Source organism: Sminthopsis crassicaudata, chromosome 1, assembly GCF_048593235.1.
Source record: "Sminthopsis crassicaudata isolate SCR6 chromosome 1, ASM4859323v1, whole genome shotgun sequence".
In the NCBI taxonomy this organism is placed as follows: domain Eukaryota; kingdom Metazoa; phylum Chordata; class Mammalia; order Dasyuromorphia; family Dasyuridae; genus Sminthopsis; species Sminthopsis crassicaudata.
The window spans coordinates 261,892,404-261,906,667 of NC_133617.1; the positions used below are offsets into that span (position 1 = coordinate 261,892,404).

Consider the following 14,264-nt stretch of genomic DNA (forward strand, 5'->3'; position numbering starts at 1 on the left):
TAGAGTACACTATGATATTTATCTGTATTTTCCCCTTGCATTATGTTATGAAGTTGTTTCTGTAGTATCTCTGAAAATCAAAATTGTTTTTAAGTGTTTATAAATTCCACCAGTATTAACAGAACAAAATCTATTTCTACTTTCTTTTGGTATTCCCTTCTTTTCCTTCTTTATATTCTATGGAGTTTCCCTATTAACTCTGATGTCCTTTTCAAATCACTGAGACTTTCTGCTTTTTCCTCAAATATGCCTTCCTATCCCCCATCTCCAACTCCTCCCTGCCCAAAGAATTTAGTTATTCTTTATAATTTCCACTACTGTGGTGATTTTGTTCATGTAACTTAGGTAAGACATTGCTAGAAGTAGAAAAAAGTAAGGTAGTCAAGAATAAGATGTTAATTTAAATGCTCTTGTGTCAATGCTGGTTACTAAAGATGGGACTGTGATACAGTGGTGCCATAGGGTCATTGAGAGGAGCTTAGCCAAGATCCTCAAAAGCTGGCAAAATCAAATAACTTTGGTGGGCCAAGGTTCCATCAAGAAAAGGTCTTGACATAGACAAATTATATATGATGGTTGATTTTTTTCCTTATTAACCAATTTTTTCAATCTTGGTATAATTTTTAAAAGAGATAGCTATATGTCATGTTCTATTAATTTTTCTTCCTTTGAATTTCACTGAAAACAGGATTGAAAAATTCTAATTCACAGAGAATGGAATTAAAGCTTTGTGAGTTGAAGATATATTTCTTCAAGAACATAACAAAAGTTTAGTAACTTCATTGATTGGGAAATGAGTTTGGAGTGAAATGGTTAAAAAAAAAAAGAAGAAGAGATACTTGAAGCAGTTGGGTGACCTTCTAACTATAGGTATCCCTCAAGATTCTGCCCTGGGCCCTCTTCTCTTCTCTCCCTATATTACTTCACTGGGTGATGTTATCAGCTTCCATGGACATAACTATAATCTCTATGTTGATGTTTCCCAAATCTGTCTTACCTACTTAAGTCTCTGCTGACCTCCAATCTCATCTTTTCAACTGCCTTCCACACGTATCAAATTAGATATGCAGTAGACATCTTAAATTCACTATGTTCAAAACACAGCCCTTCATCTTTCTCCCTAAAATCTCCTCCTCTTGCCTTTCTTATTTCTCTAGAGGGCAATATCATCTTTCCAGTCCTTCAAGATCACAAAGTAGGAATCATTCTGGATTCCTCACTATCTCTCACCCTTCTCCCCTCTCCCCAATCTAAACTGTTGTCAAAAGGCCAGTTGATTTCACCTTTGTAGCATTTCCTAAATATGCCTCCTTCTTTTTTCTGACACTGCCACCACTCTGGTGTAAGCCCTTTCCTCATTTCACACCTTGATTACTACAATGTCCTGTTTGATGGATCTATCTGCCCTAAGTCTTTTCCCACTCCATCCATTCAGCCACTAAACTGATTTTCCTAGAATGCAAGTCTTATCATGTCACCTTTCTATTCAATTAATTCTAGCAGCTTCTTATTACTTTCAGAAGCAAATACAAAATGCTGTTTGGCGCTCAAATTCCTTTATAACTTAAGACTACTTTTCCAGGCTTCTTGGATTTCACTCCCTGACACAATGACTCCCCTATACAATGTAGTGACAGTGGCCACCTTGTTTTTCCATGAACAAGACATTCCATATCTTGGCTCTGGACATTTTCTCTGCCTATTCCCCATGCCTGGAATATACTCCTTCTTCCTCTAATTACTGACTACCCTAACTTCCTTTAAGCCCCATCTAAAATCCTGTTTCTTACAAGAAGTGTTCCCTAATCCTCTTTAATTCCGATGCCTTTTCTCTATTAATTATTTCCATCTATCCTCTATATAACTTGCTTTGTATATCTTTGTTTGCATTTCTCTCTCCGTTTAGTCTGTAAACTCCATGAGAACGTGGATTGTATTTTAGTTCTTTTTTGTATCCCCAGCACTTAGCACATGGTAGGCAATTAATATTTATTAAATTGATTCAAATAAATTCTCACAAGTTCCTAATGTGGGAAGTGATGTTACTATCCTATTTACCTAAAAGGGGGTGGAGACAGAAGGGAAGCATTTAACCTTTATACTAAGACTCTACCTCTGTCAGATTGATACCAAACTAAAAACCCAGAATGAATGAATCCCCAGCTCTGTGTTCAGCCCTATTGGCGGTTCTCCTTTTGTGATTCAGTTTCCCAGGTACAATAGAAAACCATTTCTGGTAAGTGATGCTTCAGTGACTATTCAGTGTTTCTTCCCCTTTTTAGCTGCTTGTTTTCCTTCTGTTCAGAATATCAGACCTTACTGTCATTATCAAGCAAATGGAACTTCCTTAGCAAGAAACAGTCAATCAATCTTTTTTAAAGGCAATTTATGAAAGCACTGCTGTACTATTTTTACCTGAATTTAGCAATTTTACCTATACAGAATATCTGTAATGAATATCCTTTATCATTAGGATTTTTTCTTTTTCAAAAATTTTAAAACAATATTGCTCTTACTTTATACAATGTTCTCTTGGTTTTGTCTACTTTACTCTTTACTATTTTGTGCAAATCTATTTTTAATATCATCAAGTTCATTTTTTTATACAGCATATTAGTATTTTTCAATGGAATGTCTGTTTTAAACATTTAGTGAACTTGTAATAGAGACTAACATTCAAATTAGAACTTCACTGGCATGGAAAATAGCCTATATCCTGTTAGTCCTGCCTTTACTACAAAATTATGACTTCAGTGAGACACTTTATTCTTGCAAACCTCACTTTCCTCCTTTATGAAAAAATGGAAGGATTAATTTAGATTTTCACCAAGGTCCTTTTCAGCTCTAAATTTGCCTAAGTATGAATATATTTGACTTCCTTTTGTAAAATAGCCAGTATCATAGATTTAGAGCTGAGCTGAAAGAGACTATGGAGAAAATTTAGTCTACTCTTTCATTTTACAGGTGAGGAAACTGAGGCTCAGAAAGTTTGTGACTCATCTGAGATGTCAAAGGTAGTAAATAGCAGACACAAGGTTCCAGCCCAGTCCTCAGATTCCAAGACCAATATTCTTTTCTAGTAGCTATGATACCTTAAGTATATGTTCCATTTTTACTATTGTTATCACTAGTGAAAAGAAATCTGGTTCTTTTAGGATCAAGTTGTGTTGACAATTTGCATTAGAAAGCACTGATTAAGCTTCCATATGTATAGTACTTTATAAAATTAAAAAGACAAGGTCACTACTTTCTAGGAGTTTGATTAAATAATAAATATATTAATCTAAGAATATTAAACTGACTAAAACACATAAAAAGTATAAACAATTAATATAGAATTCATTCATTAAATATATAAATTATAATTTTAATCTCCATCTCTTTATTATAGTCCTGCTGAGACTGAAAAATAAATGGACACACAAAATGGATAGATTCAGCTAAAATTGTTGTAATAATTACAAAACAGGAAAACATGATACACAGTCATTTGAAAAATTGTGTAAAATTAAACTTTTTTTGTCTGGGCAAAAGGAAACAAATTCTTGGAATGACATCAGTATATAGGAAGTTATCACGGGTGTGTCACATTATGTCTAAAAGCTCTCTCTGACTCTGTCTCTAACTTTCACTGTCTCTGTCTTTCTTATTGAATTTCTTTTGCTTTCCTTTGAGAACTTTATAGCACTAATGGTAGATTTGGGTTATGAATCTATCACATTAGATAAGATAGACAAAGCATTAACCATAAAATCAAATAAATGCTTATTATTATTATGTAGGCCCTTCAAGAAGTTTACATTCTACTAGACATAGTCAACAGGAAAGATTAGCTTCTAGTTCATGTATGCATTGGACTGGATGAATCCTGAGTGCCTTCCAGTTAAAGTTTATGATTTCTGTGCATGTTAAATAGCTTACATTGCCATGAGTATTCTTTCATCAGTTGGACTGCAATTCTTCCATGATTTGAAAGCGTTTCATGACAAGGAGGGGAGTGGGAAGGGAGATCAAGCAACCAATATTCTAATGATGAGCCTTCATATCCTGCTGGACAGAGCCAGCAGTTGTTTTTTGACAACAGAATCACAATCTTGTTTAGCCTTCATTTGGAGCCTTCTGGACTGGGTGTGATTTCAGCCATAGCCGTATGAGTGCAACACTCTGGGCATGGAATCCAGGACCTCCTCCATGACCTAGTGAAGCACCAGATTCAGATCTTAGTAAAGGAAGCTAGGGTTTTTAAAGCCTCCATATTATGGACTCAATGATCTGTCCAATCTTATTTACCATTACTTCCCAAGGCAGAACTTTTGTTCTAGTTAGTTGAATTCTCCATTGCCCTCTCCTGAAAACTTCCCTCATTCCTAGCACCTTTGCTTTAGTAGTCTAACTCATCCTTTGACATCCAGCTCAAGCACCACTTCTTATTCAACAAAATCTTTTCTGATAATTCTCACCCACAATGACTTGATTTTTTGCTGTATCATACCACTGAGTACTTCATTATAGATTACTGCCCTCTTTGTTTTATGCATACTGATGTCATTGTTTGAAGGCAAGGATTCCACCTTAGTATTTATTTTTATTTTTAATCTTATGCAATACTTAGTCCAAGGCTCATAGTAACTATTCAGTCTGTGAATTATTGCCAAATCACTTTAAATATGTCAGGATGTGGTATCTTACAGTTTATCTACAGCTTTTCTTCCCTGAAGTTCTCTAGAGAATTTCTAACCACAGTCAGTTAATTTTTATGCTTCCAGGATTCTTAGCCAGTAGCTGTACATGGATGCTACTTTCAGGAAACTGTTCCATTCAGTATGCTACATTGAAGAAACACTGTCTTTGTCCCCCAGTGGCTAATATGCTAAGGAATAAGTGAAATACATACTCTAACACTATATTGGAAACATTTACATGAATACACATAGTGGATGTTTTGTATACATAGTGAATGCTAACTCACTATATCTATTCATATAAATGTTTTCAACATAAATATCAATATGTGCATAAATGTGTATATATGTACATAAAAAGTCACACAAAAGACTTGACTCAACAATAGTGCAGCTATTCTGTTTAAAAGATTCATTGAGTGTATACATTTGGCTGATGATCTAGGACAAATTTCTAATCAATATATTTCTGAAAATGTGATGCCCAAAACTGGACATAATACAACAGATATTGTCAGACCAATAAATAATGCAGCATGGCTCAAATCCTTCTGTTCATGTATGCTAAGATCACCTTAATTCTTTTGGCTCCCATATCACACCTTTGACTTAATGAGTAGGCAGTTCACAGAAATTCTCTAATCTTTTTCCCATGAACTCCTTTTTTGCCATGCCGCATTTACTCTGTCCTTAATGAATTGTGTCTGTTTCCTAATCCAAGTACAGAATCTTGTATCCATCAATATTGAATTTAATTTTATCATTTATAGTACATTATTTTAGTCTGTTAAGATCCATTGGGATAACAATTCTGTCAAATTATTAACAATGTTTCCCAGCTGGGATGAGCTACAAATATAAGCATTGCTTGCTTATTATCTCCTATAACACTGATGAAAATGTTGACCATAACCAGACCAAGAATAAAGCCCAAAGGCTTTTTATTATAAACCTAGCTTCAGAATAATTCAGTTCATTAAACATTGACCTTTGGCCCTGGTCATTGCTCCTATTCTAAAACCAACCAACTGGACCATCATCCAGTCTTTAACTGTCCATCTTGACCACAAGGCAAGGATTCCACCTTAGTATTTATTTTTATTTTTAATCTTATGCAATACTTAGTCCAAGGCTCATAGTAACTATTCAGTCTGTGAATTATTGCCAAATCACTTTAAATATGTCAGGATGTGGTATCTTACACTGGACACTGTGAAAGATTTTATCAGATTCTTCACTGAAACCTAGATATGCTTTGTCTATAGAAATGTTATTAACTTTTCTAAGTAACTCTGATAAAACTCCAAAAGCAAAGAAGTTAGTCTGATATGATTGTTTATCAATGAACCATACTTCCTTATGTGGCAGCAGAATATAGTATATAGAGAATTGTTCTTTGAACCAAAAAGACCTGGGTTTGAGTTTTGTCTCTGACCTAAATGAAACACTTAATCCCTTCATACTATAAACAATTCCCTTAAGGGTGTAAGCCTAACTTGCTTGTATCAATTAGGTGATCAAGTCCCAGGTTTGGTCCCATCCTTAACCATATTTTTAAATAGTGGACACTACTTTTATTTCTAAGTGTTCATAAAGTTGCCCCTGTGAAAATCTGATCTATAATTTAAAGAATCAACCTTATTTTCCATTTTAAAAACTAGCATACTTCCTCATTCTCAATCCCATGAACTTTTCTCTTTCTTCATAATTCCATTCCACCCCCAAATTATTAATAACTAAACAATCACACCTGCAAATTGTTCTTTTTTCTTTTTCTTTATTTTTTTACAAAGTACTCAGTGCTCTTTGGATGAAAGGATCGGTATGATTTTATATTTTATTTTTAGTTTTATACTTTTCACTCTGACAGGGCACTAGCCTCATTACCACAGGAAGTATTAAGAGGTATAACACTCCAGTCCCTTCTGTTTTTATTCTTTGACTCAGTGGGCAAAACCCTCTTTACTTTCCCTGTTTCACTGAAGGTCTTTCTTTTTCTTTTTTCTAATGCTATTCCAAATTCAATTTGTCCAATCTGCGATCTAAACCAACTCTGTCTGGCCTGTATTCATGAAGAAGACTTTCTTTTTAATTTCTTGGATATAGTTGCTCATTCATTATTATTTTAATGTATAACAACCCAAAGACAGATAGGTGGCACAGGGGACAGAGTCTTGGGCCTGGAGTCAGAAGGCATGAGTTCAAATGCAGTCTCAGATATCTACCAGTTGTGTGACTCTGGGCAAGTCACTTTACCTTATTTATCTTGGTTTCCTCATCCATAAAATGATTTGAACAAGGATATGACAAAACATTCTTTTTTTGCCAAGAATCCCCCAAATGTGGTCACAAAGAATCAGATGTGACTGAACAACAACTAGAGTCAGAGCACATGGATTCAAATTCCACTGAAGAAGCTTACTATGTTAATTGGGACAAGGCATATAACCTTTCTTGGCTTTAGCTCCCTCCTCTAAACACATAAAATTAGTTGTTAACTGTTTGTGGACAAGTCATTCAACCTGAGCCTCATTTTTCTTCTCTGTAAAATGGGAATGGTAACTTACATTACCTATCTCAAAGTACATTCTATTGGAGTTGATTCCTTTGAAGTTGACTTCAGACCAACAATGACTTCTACTCTTTGGGTCTAGCCAATCTACTTAATTATAGCTCACATCTCTTTAGCTATTCCACAAGAATAGTGTGAGATGTCTTGTCAAAAAGCTTTGCTAATATTAATAATTGCTAATAAGTAAATATTAAGCATCTGCTACACAACAGGCACTGTTCTAAATAAGGTCTGGAGCTATGAAGAGAGGCAGAAGACAGTCCCTGACTATGGGGATGTGAACATGCAAACAAAAGTAAACTATATATATTGCATTTCACTGATTAATAGTTTAGTAACTCTGTCAACAAAGAAAATTAGTTTAGTTAGTCTTATGTAACTTGACTTTCCACTTTGAAATCAGCTCATTCCTTTTTTTTCTAATCAGTGGCATCATACACAAATGGAAATTGATTCCTGCAGACTGACTTAGAAAACCACAAATGAGCATTATTTATGTTTTTATTATAATTTTATGTATTTTGTTAAACACTTCCAAATTACATATTAATTTTGTTCAGGACATACTAGGAAGAGCCTGGGCCTAACACTTCTATCTAGATTCAGTTAACCTTCACTTAGTATTAATATGTTAGAATTGTGCCAGAATCAAAAATGAACCCTGGCCTATAGTCTGCTGTCTCTCAATTTCTTTTAAGGAATAAAATAAAGATTTGATCTTTCAAAGATCATTCATAATGGGCCAATAATTACATCTGCCATTTCTTTAAATAATTTCAGGATATAATTCATTTGAACTTGGTAAATTGAACTCAAGAACAATGTAGGTGACCTCTCATGATCTCCTTTTTATTTTGAGAATTGATAGAATAATATGACCAACAAAGCCCAGCAGCAAGAAATAGAGAAATTCCATTTAAATTAATTTTAGACAAAATAAAATACTTAGGAATGTACTTGCCAATACAAAACTAGCAATTATATAACACAATTACAAAATGCTTTTCACACAAATCAAGTCAGATATAGACAATAGAAAAAGATTAGTTGCTCATGGGTAGGCTGAGCGAACATAATAAAAATGACAGTTCTGCCTAAACTAATTTACTTAGTGCCATACCAATTGAACTATCAAAAAACTATCTAATAGAACTAGAAAAAAATAACAATAAAATTCATCTGAAAGAACAAAAGGTCAAGAATATTAAGGGAATTAATGAAAATATATATATATGAAAGTAGTATGGCAATACCAGATCTCATCTAAAGTTATCTGCTGCTGGATAAAATATAGAGTGAATAGATTTAGTACATAAAACATACTAGTCAATGAGCATAGTAAACTTAGCGTTTGAAAATTGATAAGGTTGCTATGAGGAGCAACTGAGATAACATCCATAAAAGTGCTTTGCAAATCTGAAAAGGCTTTACAAATGGTGGATGAGCTATTTTTTTCTTTTAAAAAAAATTTCTTTTGAGAAAAAAAAAATCTGAAATCCATATTTGGATATGAAGTAATTACTACCATATCAAGAGATTTAGAAATGAAGTATAAGAAAGAAGAAGGCATCTAGAGTAAAAATCAAGTTTTTTTTCTTTTTTTTTTTCTCTAAGGCTATCTATCTTTATACTTTTGGCAATATACTAAGACTAAAGCTGCTGTTGAAACTGATAAGCATTTAACCAGCTCTGTCACTTTTATTGTTCATTCATTTCAGTCATGTCCTCATTTGGAGCTGTCTTGGCAAAAATACTGGTGTGGTTTGCCATTTCCTTCTCTATTTCATTTTACAGATGAGGAACCGAAGCAAACAGAGTTAAGTGACTTGCCCACAGTCACCCACAGCTAGTGTCTGAGGCTGTATTTGAACTCAGGTCTTCCTGACTCTGTATTTGCTTGCACTCTATCCACTGTACCACCTCGAATTCTAACAACTAATTGATCAGTTGGACCAACAATTAGAATCAGAAAAGATCCAACTCTAAGAATATGAATGTAATTTAAAACAGGAATTTTTTCTACATATTAAAATAGAGTATTTTTTTTTGTAAGATGTGATTCCATTTATGTATCAAAATACCATGGGGGAAGCCCCCTCTACAAATACAGCTTAGCACCTGTTTTTGTACTTCTACTCTTAGTTTCAAGACACGGAGGGGCTATATGATTTGCCCAGAGTTACACCAGTCAGACAAGACTTTAACTCACATCTTACTGACTTCCAGGCTAACTGCTGTTACCCTTATACAACTCTACCTCAGAGTCATGCTATCTTGGGAAAAAAAATCATACCCTTTTTATTCAACTATTATTGACTTTGTTACATTCCACATTACCTATTAAAGTTTTTCTTAAACTTCTTCAAGTCCCCAACCTATTCCAGATAGCTTTCATCTCATCAATTCACCTTCAAAAAAGGTAGAAGCACCTAGGATATACTATAAAATATTTAATATGTATGGGAATGCCTGCCATCTAGGGGAGGGGGTGGAGGGAAGGAGGGGAAAAATTTGGAACAGAAGGGAGTACAACGGATAATGTTGTAAAAAAAATTACCTATGAATATGTACTGTCAAAGAAAATATTATAATTATAAAAATTAATTTAAAAATTTAAAAAAAGGTAGAAGCCTCCTTACCCATCTCAAATTTCTCTTTCTGTATCCATCCCAGAAGAACTTTTTCACCTGCAAGATCTTGGTCTCTGTTTTCTCACCATCCATTTATTCCTCAATGGTTAGTAATTCAGGGTCCACTCCCCAGTCCATTAAATTGTTAAAGATCAAAGATTTTAATCTTTAAATCTTTCATCTTTAAAATTTTAAAGAAGAAAGATCATTAGTGATCACATAGTGTCTAGTAATTGAATATTTTAGCTGAATGAGACCATTAAGAATTTTCTAGTCTATCTTTCTCGTTTTCTAGATAGGGAAATGGAGGCCCAGATATATAATAATTGAAGTGATTTTACTGAAGTCCTATAGCTAACCACAGAATCAATAGTAGAAACCAGCTTTCTTTATGGCTCTAGTCCATCATTCTTTTCAACATAAAAAACTACTTTATTAAACCAAACATGAAATCATTTTTTTTCTAAATTAGTTTTTTAGCCTTACCTCCCAATTTCCATTCATTATTTTTAAAAAACATTTTTATTGCTGTCACCCTTTTTTTTTACCTACCATATCTGGATAGAGAAGTTTTTTACTTTGTTAAGTTGTACTTCCTGCTGAGGAAAGAGATCAATCTCTTTTATACTTTCTTGGAAAGTTTCTTTGGAATCCCTACTTAGACTATTCAAAGGTTAAGGAAACATAAATAATATTTCAAAGGAATTGATTCACCTATAAATTGCTATTTCTGTTTTTGTTCTTACATAGGACAAACTAACCCCACAGGGATGATCATTGTTCACTTGTTATGGGTGTGAGTACTTGGCAGTTAATTTAGGAATATCTACAATCTCTTCTTGGTGAATGAAACTTAAGACAATTAATAGTTGAGGGTGAATGAAAATCATTAGTTTGGCTTTCTTGTACAATAATAGTTCTAAAATGGTACTTGAGGGAGGATAGCCAAAAATAGAGGAATTTTTCCATGGCTTATGTTTATCTGGAGGGGAAGGGGATAGAGAGACAAAGAGAGGGGAGAATGGGGAAGGGGGAGATGGAGAGAGGAAGTGAAGGAGAGAGAAGAAGGTAGGGAGGGAGAGATAGAAACAGAGATGGAGAATAGAAGGGAATAATAGAACACTTTTTATTTAGCATTTTAGCAACAGTATGGTCTAATGAGAACATTGAATTTGAAGTTAAAAAACTTGGGTTTCAGCACTCTACTCTGAATCTTACTTCTCTGTCAGTTATTTGTTTCAAAATTATATTCATACTATCTTTCTTGCTTATATCCAAGAATAGTCATATGGGTCACATGAAATAATGTATGTAAAATGTTTTGTAACAGAAATAGATTTCATTAGCCATTAGTGGGAAAAACCCTGGCTCTTCCACAGTAGATCACAACCTCTTAGTGACTCATCATTTTTGTCCAGAGTTTTTGCCTAAAGATCAAAGAAATCAAATAATTCATATCATCATATTTTCTTTTATTTCATCCCTTTTTTGAGGGTATTCTCAAACTTATTAGAATATTTGGGAATTGTGCTTGGAGTCAGGAAGTCCTGAGTTTGAATCCTGCCTCAGATACTTAACTAGGTGTGTGACCTTGGGCAAGTCCTCCAAGTTCTTTGTGCCTGGGTGCTTCATCTGTAAAATGAGAATTATAATAGCAGTTACCTGGAAGTTGTGAAATCTAATGGAATAATATATGTAAAACACTTTGTAAAGCTTCATTGCTATATAAATGTTAGATATTGATTAATTTAGTAATTATAACATTCCTGATTTCAAATGTCTTTTCATTTGAAATGAACAAATAACCATATGAACTCAATATGTTCATACAGGAACAAAAAAGCTGCCAGTTCTAAACTACAAGAATGAAAAGTGTATATGTATATCTATACACATGTATATGTATGAGTATATGTCAATAGATAGATATGAATATACAAATTGTTTTAAGTGATAGTTTCCAAAAAAAATATGTGGAAATCAGTCTCTCTTGCTTGGAAATTTTTTTAACTTTTTTTTTTGTATCAAGAAGGGGTCAGTGATCTGATGTGAGGTCATGAAACTCTGCTAAGTTAAGAATTGCTGCAAATGCCAGGTACAGGTGAAGCTTCCAATTCTACACAATGACACCATTTTCTGGCTTTTACCCTTAGATATACAATACAAGGTAATTTAGATAAGAACTACAATTTCTATGGAGCTATTCAAAAATAAACTAGTAAATTAAATAATCAGTTATCCATAAATTAAATTGCATATTATATATTAAGGTGACATTTAGATATTTTTAATTAGGGTGAATTGTCATAGAAAGTAGTATTTATGGGTAAAGTAATCATCTAAAACTTTTTTTCCACACTTTCTATTTCTATTCTCACTCCCCATCCTTTAGCTAAAAATGATATAAACTGTTATCTTATTTATTTTTATATATATTGAATCAATCTCCTTTCCAAAGGATTGTGCCATTTTCAAACTTACATTTTCAGAGCCTAGTATTGATGTGGGTTGAGGTCCCTTTAAGATTCCTTTCTGATTCCCAACCCCTCCCCTCCATGGCTGAAGAAGCTAGCATCTTTGATTCACAAATCCTGGTCAAAAGCACCCTTTTGAATTCCAATGATATCTGGGCTTTCCCAGCCCCCACTGGATCTGAGCTAACTTGGGCTGTCCCAACCCCCATTCTAATGATCTGCTCAGGTTTCCCCAACCCCCACAACCCCATTATAAAAAAGGGGACCCTGGAGCCCATTCTTTGCAGGAGCCCCAAACATGGTATCCTTCTGGCCATGTAAGGGTTCCTGTCTGCCCGCAACCACCTCTGGCCCTAGCGTCTTTCTACCTTTATCCTTACTTCCAAACCCCAAATAAACCTTTTTTTATCAATCTAGGTTTTCGGGCCTTGTAAATTCCTTTACAGGGGACTCAGCGCCGTCACTAGGCTGCATTTAACTATGTATTCTTGTGCCAAACCAAAAAGGGTTACCCCTTACCTAATTCTCATCAGCATGTAGTAGATTGGAGGTTGTTTTTTTAAATCATGGATCTTGTTAATACTCAAAAAAAAAGGCAATTCAGAGGATATCATGAAATACTAAACCTCATTCTGGAGTAAATTCATAAAGTGTTTTATTGAACTGAATTATGGTAAGCTAACTAATTTGATAGTTTGCCTATTAATGAGCTTAACACATTCTTCAAAGGCTTTAAAACAAGGATTTTACTTAACTTTTGAATTGGTACTATTATTCTTGGAAATCATGTTTGGGACTACAGCAGATTTTGTTTTCTTCTTTTTGAAAAATTTTTTGGTAATTTTGTTTTGGGAACTTAATCCTCAACACATACATTTCCATATATATTTTTAAAAAGAATTATAAGAAGTTTGTGTAAGAAACTATATACTGCACATTTAAAAAAAGTTTATGTGTGTGTGCACATGCATGTGTGTGTATATATATATATATATATATATATATATATATATATATATATATATATATATATATATAATTTAACAGGGTGATGATAAAAATGTTATTTTTTTTCTTTCTTTTTTGCATTTTTAAAAATGTCTTATTGATGCTCTTTTAAAGCTTTCTACACTAACATTCTCTCTGCAATACCATTTTCCACCCCTTCCTTGTAACAAATACATATAATCTATCAAAATAAATCAATGTATAAGCAATGTTTGAGAACACACATCTCAAGTTCATTACTTCTCAAGAAGTGGAAGGGTATGTTTTGTTATCTGCCTTTTGAAGTTACTATTATTCCCTGCTTTGTAAATTTTTTTATATTATTGTTGTTGTCATCATATAAATTTGTAGTGACAATAATATGTCTAATCTTATCATTTTACTTACATTTTCAATGTCTGTTTCCATTCTTTGTTAAACTAAAATTCTGTTTAAAATAGGTAAGCTGTAAAAGCTTTTAAAAGACAAAGAACTAGAGCTGTTTACTAATCTAAAATATAAAGCCCATTGTATTAAGCAAATGATTCTTTAGATAGACCCATTTTGGTTCATTAGTTAATTTTTATCCATTAATTTATTTCTTCTAGTTACTCACATCCCATTCCTGCTTCTTCTATTTCCTTTGTGAAAAGGAACAATACTACTGTAGCTTGAAGGTTTTCTACTTTTAGAGAATCTCTGAAGCAATAAAAATGCAATATTACATTAAGAAGGAAAAGATTTATCTTCATTAAAATGTTAGAAAGTATGGTATTTCCAGAAGTCTTTACAACATCACTTCTGGTTTGTTTATTGATAATAATCAAAAAAATATTGATAATTAATTTGAAATGGCTGTTTTTGTTTTTTCATATTATTGGTCCTGCAGAATGTGCTAAGGACAGAAAATGAGAGCTCT

At 33.4% G+C, this 14,264-nt stretch overlaps 1 protein-coding gene across 2 annotated transcripts in view; it reads left to right on the plus strand.

Annotated features, from left to right (window-relative positions):
* LYN (LYN proto-oncogene, Src family tyrosine kinase) overlaps positions 1-14,264 on the plus strand; it is a 130,185-nt gene that overhangs the window by 104,228 nt on the left and 11,693 nt on the right. The window lies entirely within an intron of this gene.